This window comes from Macaca nemestrina, chromosome 10, assembly GCF_043159975.1.
Source record: "Macaca nemestrina isolate mMacNem1 chromosome 10, mMacNem.hap1, whole genome shotgun sequence".
Classification (NCBI taxonomy): domain Eukaryota; kingdom Metazoa; phylum Chordata; class Mammalia; order Primates; family Cercopithecidae; genus Macaca; species Macaca nemestrina.
In genome coordinates this window covers 128530018-128540754 of record NC_092134.1, presented here as the reverse complement: position 1 = coordinate 128540754, position 10737 = coordinate 128530018, and the positions used below count along the sequence as shown (strand labels likewise).

The 10737-nt window shown below is 37.9% G+C and overlaps 1 non-coding gene across 1 annotated transcript; it reads right to left on the bottom strand.

Annotated features, from left to right (window-relative positions):
* Window positions 1-4368: 4368 nt before the first annotated feature.
* On the bottom strand, window positions 4369-4475 carry LOC112426863 (U6 spliceosomal RNA). The gene has a single exon (XR_003018235.1). It is a non-coding gene; the product is annotated as a U6 spliceosomal RNA (small nuclear RNA).
* Between the last annotated feature and the right edge of the window lie 6262 nt (window positions 4476-10737).

The following is a 10737-nucleotide window of genomic DNA, read 5'->3' as shown; positions in this document are numbered from 1 at the left end:
AGCATTTTAAGCCAACTGTAACTTGAAACACACATGAGACAAATCTAGAACCAGAGACATAAAAAGTGAGTCAAAGTCTACACTGGGAACTTTATATATAAACAAATTTCGTGTACATGGATATACTATTCAGATGTACTTATATTCATTATGTTCCAATCACGGAACCGAAGGAGACCACGTACTCTTTCAAGCACACAAATCCTACCCTTCCTATCTCCATGCCTTAGCTTATTTCCTATCTCCAACCTGAAATGCCCTTTCTCTGAATCTGTAAATATATAAACACAATTGTTATGGGTTGAATTATATGCACCAAAAGATGCTCAAGTCCTAACCCCTAGTACTTGTCACTATGACCTTATTTGGAAATTGAGGCTTTGCAAATGCTCATGTTTAGATGAAGTCATTAGGGTGGGCCCTAACACAATATGACTGGTATCCTCATGAAAAAGGGAAATTTAGAGAGAGAGACAGTTGTGTGCAGAAGGATGACATGAAGACACAGGGAGAACATCATCTACGAGCCAAGGAATGTGTGAGGCTATCAGAAGCTGGGAAAGACACCTGAAACAGATTGTCTCATAGCCCTCAGAAGGAACCAATCCTGTTGACACCTTGACTTCTGACTTCCAACTTCCAGAACTGTGAGACAATCAATTGCCACTGTTCTAAGCCAACCACTGTGTGGCAGCCCCCAGGAAACCACCACACAAATCAAATCTCAACGTCTACCTGCTTCCTATGGAACATCTCTGAGTGTAGCCTGGTATTTAAGAAAATGTTGAACTGTAGGTCTTTGTTGATTGACTCACTGTGTGGACCCCTGATGAATAACACTATACTAGAACTTGTGATGATACAAACGTGATACGGTTTTACCATCAAGACCCTTCTAATCTTTGTGCATGACAACACATAAACTCTGTGTGTACCTGTAAGGCAGGATAACATAGGTGCTAAACAGATTCAGAATGACAGGTGACAAGAAAAGAGCTATCACAGGGAGGGCTCTCTGGAGGAGCTGGTGGGCTTGTGAAGTGGCTCAGGTAGTGGTTATCTCCCTCTTGATAGCATAGGAGACCCCACTAATCTTGACTCTGCCTGCCTATGCTGCTTTGTCTAAGTAGCCTTGGAGGTCAGAGCAGGTGCTCAGTCTGTGGTGCTGGGATGCTGTGGATAGGCACCTAGGTAAGGTATACTTACCTAGGAGTTACTAGGTAGTTACAGGAAGCCTAGGTAGGCTCTGTTTTGCTTCCCTTTCCAGAGACTCCTTTGGTGCTTACAGAGGATTGTGGGGAAGTTGAGCAGCAGCAGTCTAGGCAGGTTTGTGTGTACAGAATGTGGAAGCTACACAACATGGCCCTTTCTTGCTTGCATTGCTGCATTAAAATCTCCCCTGGCTGGGGGAGTCTGGGCTGGTAATAGAAAGTGATGTAGGCTATGGTCATCCCTCAACCTAGAGCTGAATCCCAGTGATGTTTATCATCAAGGGCTTTGAGGATCCTCAAGAATATGCCTTGTGCCCTTTCCTAGTCTCTTGACCTTGCCCCTGTCTTGTCCCCCAAACTTATTTACTGACCCATATTGAAAAATGAGAATACGCCAGGCTTCAGAATCATAAAAACATGGATTGGATATATTTTCTAATCTCCAAGTACTTATATCTAGGGGATGAAGTCAATGTAACTAAAATATAAGGCATGGTGTAGGTACTAAGGAGAAGTTAAAATGGAGCCATTAGTGCTACCTGAGATTATCAGGATGGCTTTATGGAGGAGGTGGCAGGCTTGTTGGGTAGGTCAACTAGGGGGCATCTTCAGAATTTTGATATGCCTTTATATGGCCAACTGATACCCAAACGTTTGAATGCTCTTTTCTTTTCTCACTTGGCTCTGTTTTGGTAACCTGCCTGACAGATCCACTTGTGCTTTTTCCTATGCTTCATTTATTTCCTCCATTTTTAAATTTAGGCATTCATTCTAGCATTTATCCAATACTTATTAACTGATTACTTTTTTTTTTGAGACAGGGTCTCCTCCTGTCACCCAGGCTTGAGTGCAGTGGTGTGATCATAGCTCACTGCCACTTTAAACTCCTGGGCTCAAGTGATCCTCTTGCCTCAGCCTCCAGAATAGCTGAGACAACAGGCATCTACCAGCACAGTCAGCTAATTTTTAAATGTTTTATAGAGATGGGGTCTCACTATGTTGCCCAGGCTGGTCTTGAAACCCTGGCCTCAAGCAGTCCTCCCACTTTGGCCTCCCAAAGTCTTGAGATTACAGGCATGAGTCACTGTACTTGGCCCCATTGACTGATCACTCTTTAAATCCAAAACTTTTCCTACTATCTGGCTGGAGTTGGCAGAACTATGCAGAAAATACACATGGGAATGAAGCTGACCTGGATCTCATCCTCAGAAACTTAGAACGCCGTAGGATTCATACATCTGGACTGTGAGGTAGAGTGAGACACACATCACCAGATGGCTGCCTATTCAACATCTTGGTCAGGAAACTTAAGAAGCAGAAACAACAGCACTCTCAATTGGCTGGTGGTCGGGAGGTGGGGCAGGGTAGAAGGGAGGAGTCTACCTTGTTGCCAGGTTTTCACCAGAAATACTGTCCACCATGGAGCAAGGCCTTGCCCTGACTTCAGTGCTAATAGGAAGCACAGGTCCAGAATAATAGCAATGTTCCCTTTGGCTGTCTGTGTCCTGAAGATGCCCCCTAGTTGACCTACCCAACAAGCCTGCCACCTCCTCCATAAAGCCATCCTGATAATCTCAGGTAGCACTAATGGCTCCATTTTAACTTCTCCTTAGTACCTACACCATGCCTTATATTTTAGTTACATTGACTTCATCCCCTAGATATAAGTACTTGGAGATTAGAAAATATATCCAATCCATGTTTTTATTATTCTGAAGCCTGGCATATTCCCATTTTTCAATATGAGTCAGTAAATAAATCAACAAATATATATTGATTGAGTGCCTGTTAAGTGTTGGGCACTGAGCTATGCTCTGGAAATCAATATTTTGAACAGAACAGTGTCAATGGTTGCAATATGATCTGTTCTTATTTGACTCCATTTCCTTTCAGCCTCCAGCTCCTTGACAGACTTACCACACCTGGGGGCTCGTGCCCCTCTCATCAAAAGAAACATAAGATGCTCCCTGATGGTACTGAGAGGTGCCTCAATGTACAGGTGTTCTGGTTGTGATGCCTTGTATCTGTGGTCAGGACAGCTTGTTAGGTCCTGTCTTGCCAAAATCCCTAGTTTATAGCTCCTTGCCTAAGATCCAGCTCCCTGCGTGGCTAGACTTGCCTGACTACTCTCTTCTTACCTAACTTTTGACCCCTGCTATGGCTTGACCATCAGTTCTTAGATATCCCTTCAAATCTGGCTCAGTCAGGCCAAGCTGCTGATGCCCACCATAAGTCCTTTCTTACATCTTGGACCTGGATTTCCAGTCTTTATGACACACATGCTCTCAGGCAAGAAGAAAGGACAAAATGATAAACAGGTATGCCAATATAAGTGTACTTGCCTGTTGGAAACCTGAGAATTGTCTTATCAGATAAAAAAAAAAAAAACAAAATATTCAATAAGAATATAAGTTGGTGGGGAAAAGTGAAGTTAAGTGTTTTAAGATCTTTATACTAGCTGTAATGAGCATAAATATATTGTGTAAGTTTAAAATTTTAGAAATTATATGTTTCCATGTTGAAGATAAATATCAAAATAATAGAAATAGTATAACTCCCTACCAGAAGGAAAACAGAAATAATAAAAATAGACAAACCCAAAGATGGTAATAAAAGGAAGGCAAATATATGCACAAAGTAAAATTTTAATCCCCAAATATTAGAAATTTAAAAAATTTAAATGGATTAAGTTCTCCAGAAAACAGATTTTCGAGCTATAGTAAATACATATACACATGACATCATATAAAAATAACATGGAGTACTGTATTGTATACTCATATTCTTGTGTATATACACTTATAAATATGCACACATACATTCCTGTGTATAATATTTTCAAGAGACATGTCTAAAATGTAAAGATAAAAAAAGGTGACATGTAAAAGGATGGAAAAAATATAGCCAGCAAATACTAATCAGTAGGCATCTTAGAAGAATACACTCATATAAAACAAAATACACTCTGAACATTATTAGAGAAGTATAAATTCACAATGAAAATGTTTTAATTAACACAGTTATTACAACTTGATATGTAAGAACATAAAATAAGCTTTGTAATATATGAGAAAAATTGACAGAATTATACAAGGTATGCTGTCCCCAAAAGGCAAATAAAGAATTGCATGAGCAAAAAAGCATAATAGAAGATTTTTATTCTATGAAATGCTTCATGAACTTGCATGTCATCTTTGTGTAGGGACCATGCTAATCTTCTCTGTGTTGTTCCAATTTTAGTATATGTGCTACTGAAGTGAACACAGAATAGGAGATTTTAATATACTTCTATCATAGATGTATCTTGCAGAATAAGAATCACAATGACACAAGATTTAAACCAGATAAAAAATCTGACCTATTGAATGGACATAGAACATTGTACCAAAAAATTACAGAAAACATTTCTTTCCGGCACACAAATAATATTTATAAAAGCCTATCATTTCTGGACTTTGAGTCAATCTCAAATTTTACTAGATTGAAATTGTATCAAGCATGACTTCTAATAAAAGCAATTAAACAAGAAATCAACAAATAGAATATTCCCATAAAATGGCAAATTTGAACATACTTAATAAAGACGTGTGGACAGATAACAAAGTATAGTGTTTATTAGGACATATTTTGAGTTAAGGAATCGTGACAATACTACTGAAAATGTGAGTGTGCTAGAGCTGGCTCATATCAGCTTGTAAGAGCTGACTGTTAAATATTCAGAAAACTTTCCAACTGGTTGTTAAACCATTTGTAGCTTGAAATTGGTCATGGTGGAGTATTTACAAGGCAAATATGAAGTTGGCATGCTACAAATCAGGCCTTCTTTTTTCCTTTTAAATTTTTTTACAGGCTAGTTACCACAAAACTGTGGAATGCAGTTAGAACATCAGATAGAGGGAAATGTATAGCCTCAAAGGCATGGATTGGAAAAAAGATGAGAACCTTGAACTTCAAAATTAGGAAAAACAAAGCAATATAAATCCGAAGAATGTAGATTAAAAGAAACAAGATAAATTAATGAAATAGAAAAATATTATATAAAATAGAAGAGAGTAAACAGAACCAAAACTTATTTCTTTAAAACTATAACTAAAATTGACAAACCTCTGGTGAAATTGACCAAGGTGAAGAAATATATAAATAATATTAGGAATGAAAAAGTGAACATTACTACAGATAGAGTACACATTAAGAAGATAATAGGATATATGAAAAACTTAATGCCAGTATGTTTGAAAATAAATATGAAATATATACATCCTTGGAAAAATGTAACTTACCAAAATCTTATTCATGAAATAGGAATCCTGAATTGTTCTTTAATTATTAGAAAAAAATCTTATCTAGAACACTCTAGGCCCAGATGATTTTATCAGTAAGTTCTATAAAAGTTTGAGGGAGAAATATTTCCAGTTTATACACATTTCTTCAGACAATAGAATAGGGCACATCATTATGTTTTATGTGTTTTATGAGGCTATATGTAATTTTGATTGTAACACTCAGACAAAATGAGAAAGAAAAATTAGAGCCCAATCTTATGCATGAATGTAATATAAAATGTAAAGTACAATTAGTAAACTGAAATCAGGAATATATATTTTAAAAAATCATGACTAATTTGGGTTTTCTTAGGAGCAAGATTAGTGTGACTTTGGAAAAGCAATTCCTGTAACTCACCACATTAACAAAAAAAAGTAGGCCGGGTGCGGTGGCTCAAGCCTGTAATCCCAGCACTTTGGGAGGCCGAAACGAGCGGATCACGAGGTCAGGAGATCAAGACCATCCTGGCTAACACGGTGAAGCCCTGTCACTACTAAAAATACAAAAAAATTAGCTGGGCGCGGTGATGGGCACCTGTAGTCCCAGCTACTCAGGAGGCTGAGGCAGGAGAATGAGGTGAACTCGGGAGGCGGAGCTTGCAGTGAGCCAAGATCATGCCACTGCACTCTAGCCTGGGCAACAGAGCAAGACTCTGTCTCAAAAAAAAAAAAAAAAAAAAAAAAGAAAAAAAGAAAATGATATGATTTTCACAGACTCAGGGAGATTACTTGGTAAAAGTCAGCATTCATTCATAAAACTCTTCCCAAAATAGGAATAGAATAAAATGTTCTTAATATGACAAAAGGTATCTACTACAATCTTATTGCAAACATCACATTTAATGTTGAAACTTTGAGAATACTTTTGAAATTTGAAACAAGACAAGAATTCCCACTGTTGTTCCTTCTATTCAATTTTGTTCTGGAGTTCCTTGCTGGCTCAGTAAAATAACAAAAAGAAATAAAAGGTGTGAGAATTGAAAAGTGGGGAAGAGTAACTGCCACTACTCACAGATGAGATCTGTAGAAAATCCAAAGGAATTCATAGGTAAATTATTATAATTAATTTGAGAGTTTGACATGGTTCTAGCATTCACACTCAATACCCAAACAATAAATTTAATTCATATAATCAAGCACGAAATTGAAAATGAAATAAAAGTGCTACCATTTATAATAATAGCATAAAACAAGATATCCTTGGGAATGAAACTAACAAAATATTTCTGTTTAAGACGTCCCCCAAGAAAATTAAAAGTATTATTGAAACACTAAAAAGGAAAACAAGTAGATTGTATACTAAGTTTGTAATCAGAATAGTTGATTTTTATAAAAATGTCACTTGAATTCTAAGTTCCACACAAACCCAAACAAAACTTCATAAATTTGTATTTTTTCTTTAACTTGGCAGGCTGATTCTAAAATTTATATGAATATGCAAAAAGAATATCCAAGACACTCTTGAAGTAGAACTCACTAGCTGTATCATATATCAAGATTAGTGGGAAAAGCAAGGATTTTTCAACAAATTACTGGAGCAATTAGGTACCCACATGGGAAAAAAGTGTGATCTTTACCTCATACCATACTAGAAAAGTCAGTTTCAGTGGATTAAAGAATATGGGTGGAAGAAAAATCAATTACAAAAGATATGACATCAGAAAAAAAATAAGCCACAGAGTTGGAGAAAATATTTTTAACTTCTATAACAGAGTAGTATCAGAAATATTTAATGAATTCCTCCAAATCACTAAGGAAAAAGCAAACCAATTTTCCCATTTTACCCAATGGGACAAATGACTGAAGGCTTAAACAGATGCTGTACAAAAAGGAAATGCAAATGGAGCTAAAGATAAGATTAATCAGTAAATCAAATATAGTCATAAAAGGATTTCTTACATACTTACTCCATGGGCAAAAGTTAGGAAGGTCTGACCATGAAAAGGTAGTGGAAAATTGGAAGTTCTTCCACTGCTGGTGAGAGTATAACTACTTGGTGCAACCACTTGGAAATCAGTTTGGCATTCTTTAGTGTATTGCTTTTAAATATACACACCCAGAAATATAATCCCGGGTATACGCCCTAGCAATTTTGTGCCTATATGTACCAATCAACCTTTACAAGAATGTTCATGGCAGCCCTGTTCGTATTAACTCTAGTGTTGAAACAATCTAGATACCCATAAGCAGAATAGATGAATTATACTTTGTAGTATATTCACACAATGAAGTACTGTCCAGCAATAATAGTGCCCCAGCTCCACAGTACATGCAAGTCTCAAACACAATATCTAATGAAAGAAATGAGATTCAAATAATACAGATTGATTCCATTTACATACATTTCCAAAAGAGGGAACAAGACTTTAGAGTTGCATTATGAGTGGTAAAACCATAAAAAGCAAAGAAATGACAATCACAAAAGTCAATGTTGTAGTGACCTCTGAGAGGAAATGGTAAAGTAGCAATCAGGAAGAGGACATATATGACCTTCTATGGTGAAGTTTCATTTTTGGCCTGGCTGGTGGACATGTGGGTGTCCTCTGTATTTTATTTATTTGTTAAGCTGCATGTGTGTTTTATGTACTTTTTTGCATATACACCCATACATCATAATTTTGTTACACTAAAAAGGTAGAGGAAGATTAAATTATCATCCCTGGATGGCAGTGTCCTTCTGCTAATGGCTGTGGAAGATACTTTATCCACAGAAGTTGTGAGTAGCCTAGGTAAACTTTGAAGAATACGTGGAAAAAAACAAACCCAGAGCAGTCCATCTGGGAGCCAAGGACACCGAGTCTTAAGACTTTTGGAGAGAAGGACTTGAGAAGGAATTTCCTGTTCATTGTTCCAGCTTCTCTTGTAACAAGTCTTGGCCCCAAGCAGTCACTTAACACACGTCAACTGAGCACCATTAGTGTGCCTGCAACCTGTGCTAGGCGCTGGGGATGCAGAATGCAATAATACTTAGGCCTTCAGAGTTTACCACCCATAGAAAATATGGAGGAAACCAATGATTACAGTAGGGTGCAGACTAGTCTAAGGGCAGGGATATCTTCCCAGAAGAGATGGCACTTTAGCTCTGTTTTAGAGGACAATTGCCAGGCAGAGTAGTGAAGGATAGTCCAGGAGAATGGAACCACATGAGGATAAGAAATAGCAGGTGCATGCCAGAAACAACAGGTCTAGGTGCCTGGAGTGCTCTTTAGCATATGCAGAGCTGACCTTTTATCCTATATTGAAGGATTATTGTTTGAACCTTGTCTATCCCTGGCATGCTGCAATGGTGGGTTAATTAAATCTAGAAGGTCTTTACTGCTTTAAGAGCCACTGAGAATATTCCTGGAAGGATATTCTTAAAGGGTTCAAATTAGTATTAATATTAACACATTTTTACTGAGTGCCTACTATAAACCAAATGGGCGCTCAGCTGGCAGACATAGAAAGCAGGAAGTCAGGAAGTTAGATAAAAAGTATTTCTGGTGAGCCCATAAAATATAAAGGTGATAATACTTTATATGGCATTTTGCCATTTTAAAACTTTTCCACAAATATTTGGTTTAAGGAGGAGAGAGCTCTGACTAAGGGTTTTGAGTAGGATTGACACATGCCATACACAGCAGTAGCGGGAGATCTCTGTCGTGGACTGCTGACCCCCTAGTCTGGGATTTATTAACGGCTGACAGAGGAAGATGAGACACTCTGTTCTTCTTGTAGCATTACTAGGTGGACATTACTAGGAATAAAGTGGTTTAGCCTCTCAGGGCTGGATTTTCCCTTTGATAGAATTGCTTTGACATCCTTAACAGAAAGGTTTTCATAAGGGCCTGCTCAATAGAGTTGTTAGCAATAGAGCAACAGCAATAATAATAATCCTGTAAGTACAATCCAGGCTGAGGCAGCAGGAAAAAAGGCCACAGGAGATGCACTCCTAGGTTTACCCGGAAACAGAGGATGATTGGTGCTATGTAATGCCTTCTCCTTTCAGCACAGTCTCCTGAACATAGCAAAGAGTTTAAAGTAAAAATACGTGGTTTTAGCATTGGCTCAATCACTACTTAGCTATGTGACCTTAGGCGAGCTATGGAACCTCTCTGAGACTCAATTTTCTTACCTGTAAAATGAGGATGATAACCTCTGCCTGCCTCAGTGATCATGGGATGGAAATGAGATTAGTGTCCGTGAAACGCATTTCCAATGGAAAAGCTTGTCTCAAAAGAAGGAAATTTTTTGTTGTTGTTTGTTCTAACTCAGCCCTTTTATAGGATCTGCTTGGTAGCTCTATTGTCAGGCAGAGTTTATTAGAGTTTATTTTTTATATTTTGTCTCCTGCAAGGTAGCTCCCTATTCTGTCTACCAAATAGCAAATTGCTACATTGTTTCTTTATTGTTTGACACTTAGGTTCTCAGCCAAATAGTCTGTTTTACTTAAATATTTCAGAGCCTCTTAGCATTTCAAGAGTGTTTTTAAAAATCAGTTATGAAAAAACCAGATGAGTAAATAGAGGCACAATTGCTCATTTTTCTAGGCTCAGCAGTTATCTATTGAATTGTACACATGCAGAGAGAAAAAACAAAAATAATAAAACACATTAACTTGGGAACAGAAATAGGAATTATCTATAAATCTGCTAATCAGTTCTGGCCCTTGATGGTTAATTTCACCTCCACCTGAAAGCCAGGTTTGGAAAGGACAGATCCGAAGAAAGTTTTTGTTCTCCTAAACAGCAGGTCGGAAGCAGTCTCTGCTGCAATCTGATAGTCTTGTTGTAAGACACACAGCGCCAGGGGTTCCCTACAGCTTTGAAAAGCAGAAACCTGGAGGTTCTCACTGACTTTGAATTCTGGATCTTGACTTCCCTTTCTTTTGTAATGTTACAGCCCCACTGAGCTTGGTTCTAGAGGACATTTGATTAAAATGTTATTTTTAGCAAATACATAATTTCCTACATTAAAATTCAAAAACCCAAGAGGACAGCTTAGGCTTGTAACTGTGCAATGCTGTTGGCCACTGGTGTCCAGCAGAATCTGAACAAGAAGAAAGGGGGAAAAGAATCCAGCCCACGAAATGTGTCCTAACCTTGAGAAAATGTGGTCAAAGTCCCGGTCTCCAAATACACCACCTTCCTTGGTGCTCACCAGCATTCATAACCCCCTCTACTGGGAACCCATTGTCCAAGGGACATGTCCTTTTCCAGACTGAG